The sequence below is a fragment of the Eublepharis macularius genome, chromosome 2, assembly GCF_028583425.1.
Source record: "Eublepharis macularius isolate TG4126 chromosome 2, MPM_Emac_v1.0, whole genome shotgun sequence".
Taxonomy (NCBI): Eukaryota; Metazoa; Chordata; class Lepidosauria; order Squamata; family Eublepharidae; genus Eublepharis; species Eublepharis macularius.
The window spans coordinates 24887271-24899318 of record NC_072791.1 but is presented as its reverse complement, the minus strand read 5'-3'; the positions used below and the strand labels follow the sequence as shown (position 1 = coordinate 24899318).

General features: G+C 41.4%; 1 protein-coding gene across 5 annotated transcripts in view; it reads left to right on the top strand.

Annotated features, from left to right (window-relative positions):
- The window catches only part of EML1 (EMAP like 1), a 177254-nt gene that overhangs the window by 91174 nt on the left and 74032 nt on the right, over positions 1–12048 (top strand). The gene's annotated exons all lie outside the window — the stretch shown is intronic.

Below are 12048 nucleotides of genomic sequence, written 5' to 3'. Positions count from 1 at the left end.
GAAGAGGTGGCATAGAAGAATTCTAAATAAACAGTATTTGGCCTCTTTCTATTCCAGTTTCTGTCTAATTTCCAAGAACAACAAGGCTAGCAAAGGTGTATCAACCAAAACAGTAAAGATGCCACATCATCAAAATGGAATAAAACAACCATCAAAATGGAATAAAACAATTTCATATATAAATGAGGTGTGAAGGAATCCTATGTAGCACATGGAAATCATCTGGTAGGGTTGCCAGGTCCCTATACCCTCCTGGTGGGAGCGGGGGGCCTGGCACTTACCTTGTGTTGCTCGCGTGGTCGTTCTTCCAGAAGTAACATCATGCTACCCTTGGGAGAGCTCTCGCGCTCTGCACAGGGCTGATTTGGCCCGTTTGGGGCCCAAATCACACCCAAACGAAGTGCAGGAATGCTCCTGCAGCCAGCGTAATGACATAACTTCCGGAAGTGACGTCATCCCCCCCCCCCCCGAGTGCATGCACCTGGTGGATCGGTGGGCATCTTCTGGCATTTGGTGGGCCTTGGTGGTTCCTGCCCTTAAATGCTTCTTTAAACATTTGTAACTATTAAGCTGGATGTTAGTGTCATATTGAGGAGTCAGTTGGTGGTCTATAATAACCTCTGATGTACCAAGCTATAGAATACTTTGGTGTAATGCCTCCTTGTGCCCTTAGCCACACACCTCATGACAGACCATGTAACTGCATTGTTCTTGACCGGGTGAGGAATACCGCTTCTACTACAGCGTAAAGAAATTCTAGAACTCAGCAATACTTAATCTTCAGTATGAGTTCATGCTGAGAGAGAAGGGAGGGTGCTTACAATTATAAATAATTATATTCATTGAAATAAGGTGGAGAGGAAAACAGAAGGGGGGGAAAACAGAATAACCTGAAGTACCTAATTTCTGACAGAGATAAGTATGCACAGGATTGCAGCTTTTCCCTTAGGATGAATCCCATTGGCTTCATTACTTCTGAGATAATATGCAGAGGATCAGATTATGAGCAACTCCCACATTCTAAATAGAAGGGATACTTAACAGTAGTATGCAAAGAGACTCCAAAATTGGGATACTCGAAAGTAGCAAATAAAACAAGCCAGTTACTAAAAGGGTAGCATTTCCTTGTGTCTTCCAGCAAAGCATAATGGTTCCCCCCCACCCCCACTCAGCAGTTTTGATCCCACATATGCTACTCTGAGCTCCTGAAGAAATGAAGTGAACAGAATGAAGATATGATGTGCTGCAAAATGGATAGTGGGGGGTGCAGACTAAACCATTAATGCACACTAACTGGTCAAGGCTTGAGCAACTTCCAGGCCTCTTACTCTCCCTTGTGCTGCCTTTGTGATATCAGAGAGTTTTTTTTAAAAAAAACCAAACCCTTTAGTTACAGATATAAGGCTTACTGAATGGTCCTGTCTCTCCTGCCCCCAAGATGCATCTCTCCCCTGAGCTCTGGTCTCCTATTTGTCTTCTTCTCTTTGGGCCCACAGACAATTGTATTTTTCTTTCTGGCCTACATTCTTTCATGGGAAGAAAGAGGAAGCTATCTATTATCATTGCCTGTCGAACTTTGTCAAACTTGTTTTGTTTTGGTTAGAAACTTTTCACTGTCAAGAACCATAAATAGTGCATCTGCTATAGATGCGGAATGTGAGTACTTTATGGCTTGTTGCTTCTGGTGGAGGTGGGGGGGACCAAGCATGTGTTTAACTCTAATTGAAATCAATAGAATCTTAAAATAATTGACATTTATGTCCTTTGACATTTGTGGATATTTTTGCATATTCTATTTAAACTCATTATATGCAGAGAGGCAATTTTGGGGTCTTTATCAAAAAGGTCTTTAGTTTTTTTTATAACAGATGTGGGATACAGAATAGAAGGGAGGGGGAAGAAAAATGCATATATTTATAAATATAACACATTGCACCGTTTTTTGTGTTAAATGAACAAGTGGAGTTTCTTTGGAAACCAGATTCTTAACCATTTTTTTACAGTTATTGGAATGTATCCCTGCTTTTCAAAGCTCTGCGCATAAATTCAAGAACCCAAAAGCAGAGCTGAAATGAGAAATATCGCTGGGCAGGGTACTCTGCAGAACAGTAAAAAATGTGGTCTGGTTGCAGTACAGTATTGTGTATTGGATTAATTTAAAGGATAGTTTCCTAGACCTTTAGCAAGTAGAGCAGTAGCGAGGTTATTTTTGTAGACCTAGACCATTTTGTAATTGATCAGAGAAAACATTTTGCATAGTGTTTCATAGAACATTGATTTTTTAAAAAAAACACTTTGAGGATAGTTGGCTTTAAAACGTTTGGGAAAGTTGTCTTTTAAAAGTTTAAACTCTTTCCCATAGGCCAGACATGTTGTACAATTTGCGGCTGCAGCTCATGGTGATACCTGAAACCACCCTCCCTGTTCCATGTCAGCAGAACTTGGAGGTATGCGATGAAGTTGGCAGGGTAATAGATTCAGAATGGACAAAAGAAAATAGTGCTTAACTCGGTGAACCATTATATTGTGGAATTCACTGCCAGTGGATATAATTATGGTTGCTATGGATGGCTGTCAAAGGGGATTAGACAGATTCATGAAGAATAGATCTATCAGTGGCTATTTGCCACTGATAGACCTATATGACGACTAAGGGTACTTACATGTTCAGGTGCAGTTTACTGCTGAATATCAGTTGTTGTTGAGGGGGGACAACGTGGGGGAATCTTTGGCTCCAGGCCTCCTGCTTGTGGTCCTTCTGGACACTGTGAGAAATAGGATGCTGGACTAGATGAACTGTTGCTCTGATCAAGTTGGGCTCTTCTTAAAAAGAAGTTTTAGGGAATGATGGGAAAGCCTGTAGTGTGTAGCTGTCTTAAAATGAAGAAGAGAAGATATAAATGTGACAGGGATGCTTGGTGCCACAATACAAAACAATAAAATCTCATGGCTGATGATGCCTGCTTGAACCTTCTGAGGGAAGGGATTGTGTTTGCTCAGGAAGAGGTAAAAGTACTCTGCATATGCTCACAGGTAGAGATGGGTACGAACCAAAATACGAACCAAAATTCGAACCAGGGTGGTTTGTGGTTTGTGAACCAGCGGTTCATTAGATCCCATTTCTGATGAACCACCATGAACTTTAGGCTGGTTCGTTTGGTTCGTTTTTCAGGTCATCACTGCAGACAGCCTAGTGCCGATCAATCAATTTCCTAGGCAACAGGGAACAGGCAACAGACTTCCTGCAGACCTTCTGCTGACCTGGAAGTGGTAATTTGCTGGCCTGGAAGTGACATTTTCACAAATCAAAATGAACCGATTTGTGAACCAGGGCAGGTTCATGAAACGTGATGAACCATGAACCGCATGGTTCATTTTTTTTCTGGTTCATGCCCATCTCTACTCTCAGGTACTCTTGACTATATTATTTTAATATTATAAAGCTCTAGCATTGAGAATAGGGATTGGGGATGCCTCACCTTGACTCATTAGAGCTGGCCCTGCCAACCAGCTATAGTTGATCACCTGTGTATCATGGGGAGCCAGGCATTTGATAAACCTGTTTTTGCTACCAGTCTGGGACTTCATAGCTGGGGCTTCTGTCTGGCCAGACTGCATGGCTGGTGAGCTACACTGAGTTGGTGAGTCACAAGTTGTACAGGCCAGCTGTGGGCAAAAAAGTTGCATTTAGCACATGGTTATTTCTATAAGATTAATATGCAGTGAAATCCATCATGTTTGCTTTTAAATATAGAAAAATGAGACTGTTTAGCTGGAAGGTGCTGTTCCAACTCATTTCCTACACATTGACTGCATTCTGTTCAGAGTTCATTGTAGCTTTATAAAAAACAAATATGTTCTTCTCTGTTAATAATAACACATCCAAATATGGGGGATTTTTTGCACAGAAGTTAGTCTCCACTAGGGAGCCTGGAGTCGAAGCTTGTAGCATGTACAGGAAATCAGTATTTCAGTTATGAATAAAACAACATTCAGAATTGTAAATTAAAGCATCAGATCCTCACTAGGAAGTCACATTTTTGTCTGATCTTCAATGAGTTATTTAAATATTAATCACTTAATTATGCTGAGAACTAGAAAATATACCACATCTTCCTTTCCAAATAATAAGTAGTAATCACCAAAGCTGTATATTTTACCCTTTTTTACTTTTAAACTCACTAGAGGTTAGCTTGACATTGTCAGTATTTCTCAAGCGTGTCGTATGGGCTGGAGCACTCACAAGCCAGGAGTCAATATCTTGCATGTCTTGGTGGTAGTAGGTCTTTAAATAACCAAGGTTCAAGGTTGCACACAAATACAGAGAACAAAGCTGCTGTAGCATTGTGGTTAAGTGGTTGGACTGCAAATCAACACTCTGCTGGTTCAAATCCCAGTACTACCATGAGCTTAGCAGGTGGCCTTGGGTGCCACTCCTCTCAGCCCCAGCTCCCCAGCTGTATTGTGAGGATAATAATAATACTGATGTTATTCACTGCTCTGAGTAGGGCACTAATCTGTCTAGAAGAGTAGTATATAAACACAGTTTATTATTATAGAGCAGAAACATTTAACTAAGTGAAAAAATTAAGGTTTACTGCTGTTATTGAGAGTCTCTCTACACAAGACATCTTACACAGGGACGTTCAAGTGACTTGCTTTCTATGTGGTTTTGTATTCAAGTGTACTCTGTCTCCTTAGCAGTGCATGTGTCTCCACAATGGGAGAACCAGTGTAAGATCTTTCACTTGAGCATCACCATGTAAGATGTCTTATGTAGAGAGTCTGAGAATTGTTAGTTTATATGGCCTCAGTGAGTTCCCTAAAGCAGAGTTCAGGCTATGGATAAAGGAGAGACTAGAATAGGATGTGTCAGGTAGCCATATTATGGAACTTGAAGAATTAAAAGTTAAATGTGCATATAATATACAATACAATTTTCAGCTGGGATCCAGTGCAAAATTCTCACTTGTTGCTAGGGCTCATGTGCAGATGGAAATGCAGGAGAGAGATGGTAGTATCTGCTTGTGCTAAGTTGAACTTACTGTATCTCCACTTGTGTTTCTGCTTGCACAAGACCTTTGCAGCTGGTTTCTGGGCACTGTAATACGTAGGGAGCAAAGCACTAGGTGTTGCACAAGTAGTATGGCACTAGGTCTGTTTATGTTTCCTCTTGCATATCATTGGATCCAAGTCAGTGTGTATGTGTAGCCCTTTATTTTGCTTTTTAGATAAAGCAAGGAATGATAATATATTACCATGTCTTCGCTAAATTACTTATTTGGGAGGTAATTAACAGAGGTTGTCCACACTACATTACTTTCAATGACTGAAATCTGGCATGGGCCACCATCTTCTTGTTTTCTCTAGAGATGTATAATTATTGAGTAAATAAAGGGCTGCTTACAGATGGATGTGGAAATGTACCCCTGCCACCGAAGCAACTGGTGAAGCGGGAATTGATGGGAATGGCATCCACAAACCCTATTCCCCATACCACTTGCTCTGCAGCAGCCTCCCAGTTCTTCTTGTTGTGCCTGTGTATTGTGCAGCACCCCCCCCCCCCAAAACTCTTCTTTAAATCCTTTTTCGGTGATTATTCCTTTCTTTTTCCTCAGCTTCAAAAAGCACAAAGGGGACAGGAATGCAAAGTTAAGCTCTGCCTTTTTGTAGGTGGAGTTTATCATGAATCCTCTCCCCTCTGCGCAGTCCCCTTTTCACATTGCAGAAAATGAGGTTTATATTTTCTCTTAAAATAAAGAGAGAAAAGAGGAACAAAATGGGAGCCAGATGAGATGTGCCCAGATTGGGCATGATGTTGTCTAGATGGTCCACTTCAGTATCTATGCTTCCAGCTCTCCATATGGAGAAAAATTTCCATTTGGAAGCAGCCATGCAATGGAAATGTTTGCTGACTGTCTCATATTCTTTAGATATAGTATCTGAAGAAGCAAGCTGTGACTCCCAAAAGCTCATATCCTAGCACAAATTTTGTTAGTCTTATAGGTGCTACAGTTCTCTTGCTCTTTTCCTATTCTATAATTTGGAAATGGGCTGGTGTGTTTTATTTGGATAAATTGTGGAAGACAGTCACAGTTTATCTCTTGTTTTCTTGCATCATAATTGCCGAAAAGTGCCGTCAAATTGCAGCCAACTTATGGTGGCCCCTCCATGGGTTTGCAAGACAAGAGACATTCAGAGGTGCTTTATTTATTTTATTTATTTATTATTTCGATTTATAGACTGCCCATCCTTTGCCATTGCCTGCCTCTACTTAGCAAGCCTGGTCTTCCTTGGTGGCCTCCCTTCCCAAGTACTAACCAGGGCCATTGCTACTTCACTTCCAAGAGCTGACGAGATCGGGCTAGTCTGGGCCATCCAAGTCAGAGCAACATTATACATGTTTTGACAAGGTTTATGCATACTGAATTATATATAGGAATCATTGGATCCTCTAGTTTTGCTGTGTTGTGCGGTTCCATTATGAAGATGGATCTGTGCTGATGGAGAAACTGAGAAGTTGGCCATGAAAGAAGATCTTCAGGGATGTCTGCTGCATGCCAGCCGTGATGTAGATTTTCTGGAAAAAATGAGATTCAGACATTTTTCCAGAAAACTTTCCAGTGCCCTAAATAAAACATGATCTAATTTTGTGTGTTTATTTTGATGTATATTTAGTTTTAAAAAATTAAATTATATCATGTTAAACTTATGTCCCACTAGCAACAAATACTCGAACTAAAATATTGCATACTGAAAATCCTTTAAACCTGTAAAAAACAATAATATACCTATAAACCAATATCAACATCACAATTTACAAAAAGGCCTTTCTAAAAAGTACAGCTATACAGTCTGCAGAAGGACAGGAGCTTGCGGGGAGGAGGTTGCTGTCTTCTTCTGGCGTGTTGTTCTACCAGTTAGGAACCACAGTTGAAAAAGCCCAAGCATGGACTGGGACAGATCTTGCTTGTCTTATCGAGGCTGTCTTCACATGACCCTGTTCAAGTGAATGGAGGTGATGCAGCAGCAGAGAATAGCAGAAGAGGTGGTCCTGTGAACCTGTCGGGCTTTATAAGTAAAACCCAACAAACAAGAATTGAGCCTGGAAACTATTTGGCAACCAATTAAGTGATTGCAAAATTGGTATAATACGATCATTTTGCCTTCCGTCTGGCAATAATTTTGCTGTGGCATTTAGTGCAAGTTTATGATTTGGCTTCAAGGGCAGTCCCATGAAGAGTGTATTAGAATAGTCTAGTCTTGAGGTTACTGTAGCGTAAATCCAATTAGACAGAATGATTTGGTCAAGGTGGGGAGCCAAACTCCTTACCAGATGAAATGGAGGGAGGCTTTTTTTTTTGCAGCTGAAATACAAAGTAGTTACTAAAATGGAGTTGAGTTCTTTCTTATTTAATGCCCATTACAACTTACCCTTGTGTGTGGCCTTGATACATGGCATTTCTCCTCTTCTATGAGTGGTGTGCTTCCAGATGCCATACAGGCACAACCCAAATTTCATGTGACTGCTTTCCATCACACCCTAAATGTGAGGAGACCTGAATGTGGTTGTGAAGCCCCACTATATTTTGTGAGGGTTTACCAAAATGAAAAGAAGAAACACAGGCAGGAATTGGAGAGCACCCCTTGAAAAAAGACTAGGCACTACTTGTCAGGGTCCAGGGATGCTTTAGACTGTTCCTGTATTGAGTAGGGGATTGGACTAGATTGTCTGTAAGGCCCTTTCCAGTTCTATGATTCTTTTATTCTAAGGGGCTTTACTCATTCCATTCCTGTATGTCTAACAACTTGCAATGATTAACCACTGACTTTGAGTGCTGCAATGCAGCATCTTGCCATGAAAAAGTGGGCCTTGTGGTCATCTGTATGCATTGTCTATTGGATGTCCCATTCTGTTGATTGTATTGACTTACTCTGTGTAATCCGCCTTGAGTCCCAGTGGAAAAGACAGGCCATAAATAAATAAATAGGCTCCTTTGTGCTGGTCTGTCTGCACTGCTGTTTGAGCGATGTAGTCTTGACCCTCGGTTTTCGCATTCTTAAATTAATTGTTTGAAATCTGATCCGCCCCAAAACGCTGTCAATTTCACCTGGTTTTCCATTGTCATTCTTTAATGCAAATTTTTAAAAAATCTATTCAGAACATTTTTTAAAAAAAGTTGTTCTGAAAGTTTTCTCTATTGCCCTTTCTGCAGTTTGAATAGAATTGGCAGATGTTGTTTCTTAAATACTTTTCTATGAAAGCCTTGATCTGGATCTCTGCTATGGACTAACAGAGATTATCTGTAATGTGCATTTTCTTCATTAGTATCCTATTTCTGACCCATCCTTCATGCCTTAACTCTGTGCAGCGGAAAGATGCTTTAAAACTGGGATGTGGTGTGGAGGGGATGGATTAATCACTTTGCTTAGACTTGAAGACTGCCACGAGGAATCATTCCAGTGTATGAGATCATGGATTAATTAGTGGAGAAATAAAAGGAGCAGCATGATGAACGTTGCCACTTATTCAGAGCACTCCTAGGGAACATACGGGCCTCAGCGATGAGCTAAATGTTAAGAGCGTTTGCTTTCAGTCAGTAACACAAAAGCCAAGAAAGACCCATTTCCCTTTATCCCAGGGTACATCTGCATCACTGACCATTTAGACGAGGACAGGCCAGGATGAATTCTTGGCAGCCTTACGTGGAACTTCTCCCAAGTGGGATCACCAACCCCCACCCCCTGCTGAGCACTGAATATACCTGCAACCTTTTCAAAGGCACTTGATAACTTATTTCTTGCTAGGTATGGTGATTGGTTGTGACCTTTAATAAATACATTTTATAGATAAAATAAAAAGTGATCAGGAAAAAAAATTGTATTTGATCATGGGGAAATCCTTATGAATAGTCTGGGTTGAAGAAGATTTTGGTGGCTGTAAAGGAGCTATAGAGCTGAAGTGTAGGGATGATTTCAAGCAGAGGTGATAGGGAGGGTGTGCTGAAGCCTTCTATCTGTCCACTCCCAACCCCTCCCTTTTGGCATCCCTTCCCCAGCTGTTTTGTTTCACTCCTTAGGCAGGCTTATTGTTCAAGGACGAAAGCCAAGCTGATAGGAGACGGTACCAGTCCGCCCAGTGCAGGGTTCCTCAGGACATTGTCAGGGGTTCTGTGAAAAATTGTGGAATAAATAAATATTTTTTTTTAAATACTGTGAAAAATTCCAAATATCCCTTGGAATATCGCAGTTATTAATGTTTTGTAAGCACGCGCTCTCTTGCGCACGCTCTCACTCCCTCGCACACACTGCAGCTTTTTACATATCAATTTTATTGACAATAATGCAGCAGTAATTGAATAGCGCTCCCCGCCGTTACCTTTTTCCGGCCTGTGAACTTTTTTCATTGTGAGGGGTGCCTCATGATTTGAAAAATTAATTTAGCAGTTCCTTCATAGAAAAAAGTTTGGGAAACTCCGATCTATTGTCTTGATTGAATACAGTCCTGCATGGAATGTATTGCTGTTCAGGAGTCGGACAGCAAGGCATGTAACTAAGGCATGTCCAAGAGATTCCAAACATAGGGCAGGGGGTTGGTTGGTTGTGGGTGGAAATAGTGCTCCTGGTTTTAGATGCTTTTTGTGAATGAAGCCGAAGTCATGGATCTAGGAGTATCCTCAAGTTGTGAATCCTGTTCTTTAGGGGAAAGTGTGACCCTATCCATAACTGGCTGCTTGCCAACTCCTGCATCCACCCACTCGGCCTTACCTATTTTCATTTTATTATGGCATCATTCAGCCCATTACTGACTCCAGGCACGGGTGCTACTGCAGAACAAGAATTTGAGAAGGAGAGAGGAGTGGATGTCATCAGTATACGGGTGGCTTTAAATTTCAGATCCTGGGGAGGCCTCTCCCAAAGGCTTTATGTAGATGTTGAACAGCATGGGTGTGGGGGGGGGGTGAGATAGAATCTTGCTCAACACCCCACAGTGTCATTCCCATGTTTTGGAACGATACCCCAGCACCATCTTCTGGAACTGGCTCCTTAGGTAGGAGGAGAATTACTACAAAATAGTGCCTCCACCCCTTTTTGATGGCATGCTGCAACTTAAATTCCTGGGTTCTGAAACTTTATAGGTATAAATGTCCAGATTCACTGGGGAGGGGGACTTCAGGGGGAGTGTCAGCAGAAACCCTAAAACCAGCTACTGTGTGAGCATCTTGCATAGTTTCTTGAACTTGCTGGCAAGGATTAGCTTTTAAATCTACATTTAAAGGGGGGATGGCAGTAACTCATTTCTTTAGGGGGGGTTGGGGGTGGCAGCTCAGAAGTCAAGCCATATATTTCCCCCGTTTTTTCTCTTCAACCTTCCCAGAGCAGATCAACAATCCTCTAATTGCTATAATCAAGATTGTGAGGGGAAAAGGCTGTTGTACCAAACCACTCACTGTAAGTGGACTACCCTATGATTACAACGCTATCTGATGGACTCCCCCCAACCCAAATTATTGTTTCTCACTTGTTAGTGGCTTTTTGGTATTTTCACTATTTTGAAGCTGTGTTACTCTCTGCCTGGAGATTCAAGTGAAGGTTAAGTGCCATATCTGAGGTGGATCAAAAAGAGTCTAATAATTTCACAAGATGTTTTGTTGTGTGATGTGATGAGGAAAAGATAATAAAGTATAGCACTGGTGGTTTTGTTCCTCTGCCAAGATGCAAATTACGTTTTTGAAATATTCAGAACATGGGGATAGAAGTGTTTAAAGTTCTATCAGATTTAGCAGAGCGCTTGTACTATTGAATTTGTTGTGGGGTTGTCTGTCCAGTGTACTAATTCACATTACTTCCAGGTGAGTGGAAGCACAAAATTATTTGAACACCATGGACCTTGCATCTGTAGACATGCAGCTGCCAAGGTGCCTGCTAATCTTAATTTTGAGATTAATACGTTGCATCACTACAACAAGTTACTACCGAGCACAACAGTGGCTTCACAAAATCAATTCCTTTGGGCTGCCAGCTTTCCCCCACATCTCATTTCAATAGAGTCCTGCTTCCATGTAAGGTCCTCCTCATAACTAATTGCATCTCAAATCAAATGGAACATTTCTACTCATAGTTTCTTGCCTTCCTTTCTCCTCTTTCTGCACCCCAAAATGTGGAGGGGTGGTGGCGGCATTTTGGCTTGAAGGAAGGAGGTGAGAAAGTCAAGCTCAGTGGGTGGAAATCTTCCCTTCGTGGAAATGCTCTTGTTGGATTCGATTCTGTATTTAGTTAGTTCAGATATTAACAAGCTTGCTTTCTGTCCTAAAAACCTTGAGAATTTTTAGAAGCTCCTGAAACAAGTGCGTTGTTAACTGAACAGCAGTCGTCCACACAGTGCCACTACTGATAATGTCTTCTCAGCAGTAAACTTGCTATACTTAATCCCATGACCAGACATCCTAAATTGATGCTTTGCCGGCGTGTGTGTGTGGGATCCTGTCGAATACTCAATTTTGAACAAAGTTTTTTCTGCTGTAATAGAATCACTTCCCTTTTGTCATGACATACATGATGTAGTGCGTATGGGAACATATGAAGCAGCTGTATACCATTTAGCCCAGTATTCTCTGTTCTGACCGGCAGCCATTTTCCTGGGTATCAGATAGCAGGGCCTGTCCAGGAAGGACTGTTTCTTGTGTTCTGTTGGAGATGCCAGGAATTGAGTATGGAATCTTTTGCATGCCAAGCTTGTACTCTGCCATCAAGCTACAGCCCCTGATCCTGAAAAGGCAGCTGCCTAGCAGAGGATGGGTTCCTTTTGCCAGACATTGTCGGACAAGAGAGGATGTTATCAGAAAAGGCAAATTTTCCTTCTGGATTATGTGTTGTAACATAACTTCAGACATCTGCATAAAGATGTTGACTGGAAAAATGATGAAAGATCATCAGTCAGAGAATACAGTAACGCCTCCTTTAATATTCCTGAAAACCATGTTAAAGGGGCTATGATTCAGTGGTAGAGCATTTGCTTAGTATGCAGAAGGTCCCAGGTAGTAGGTG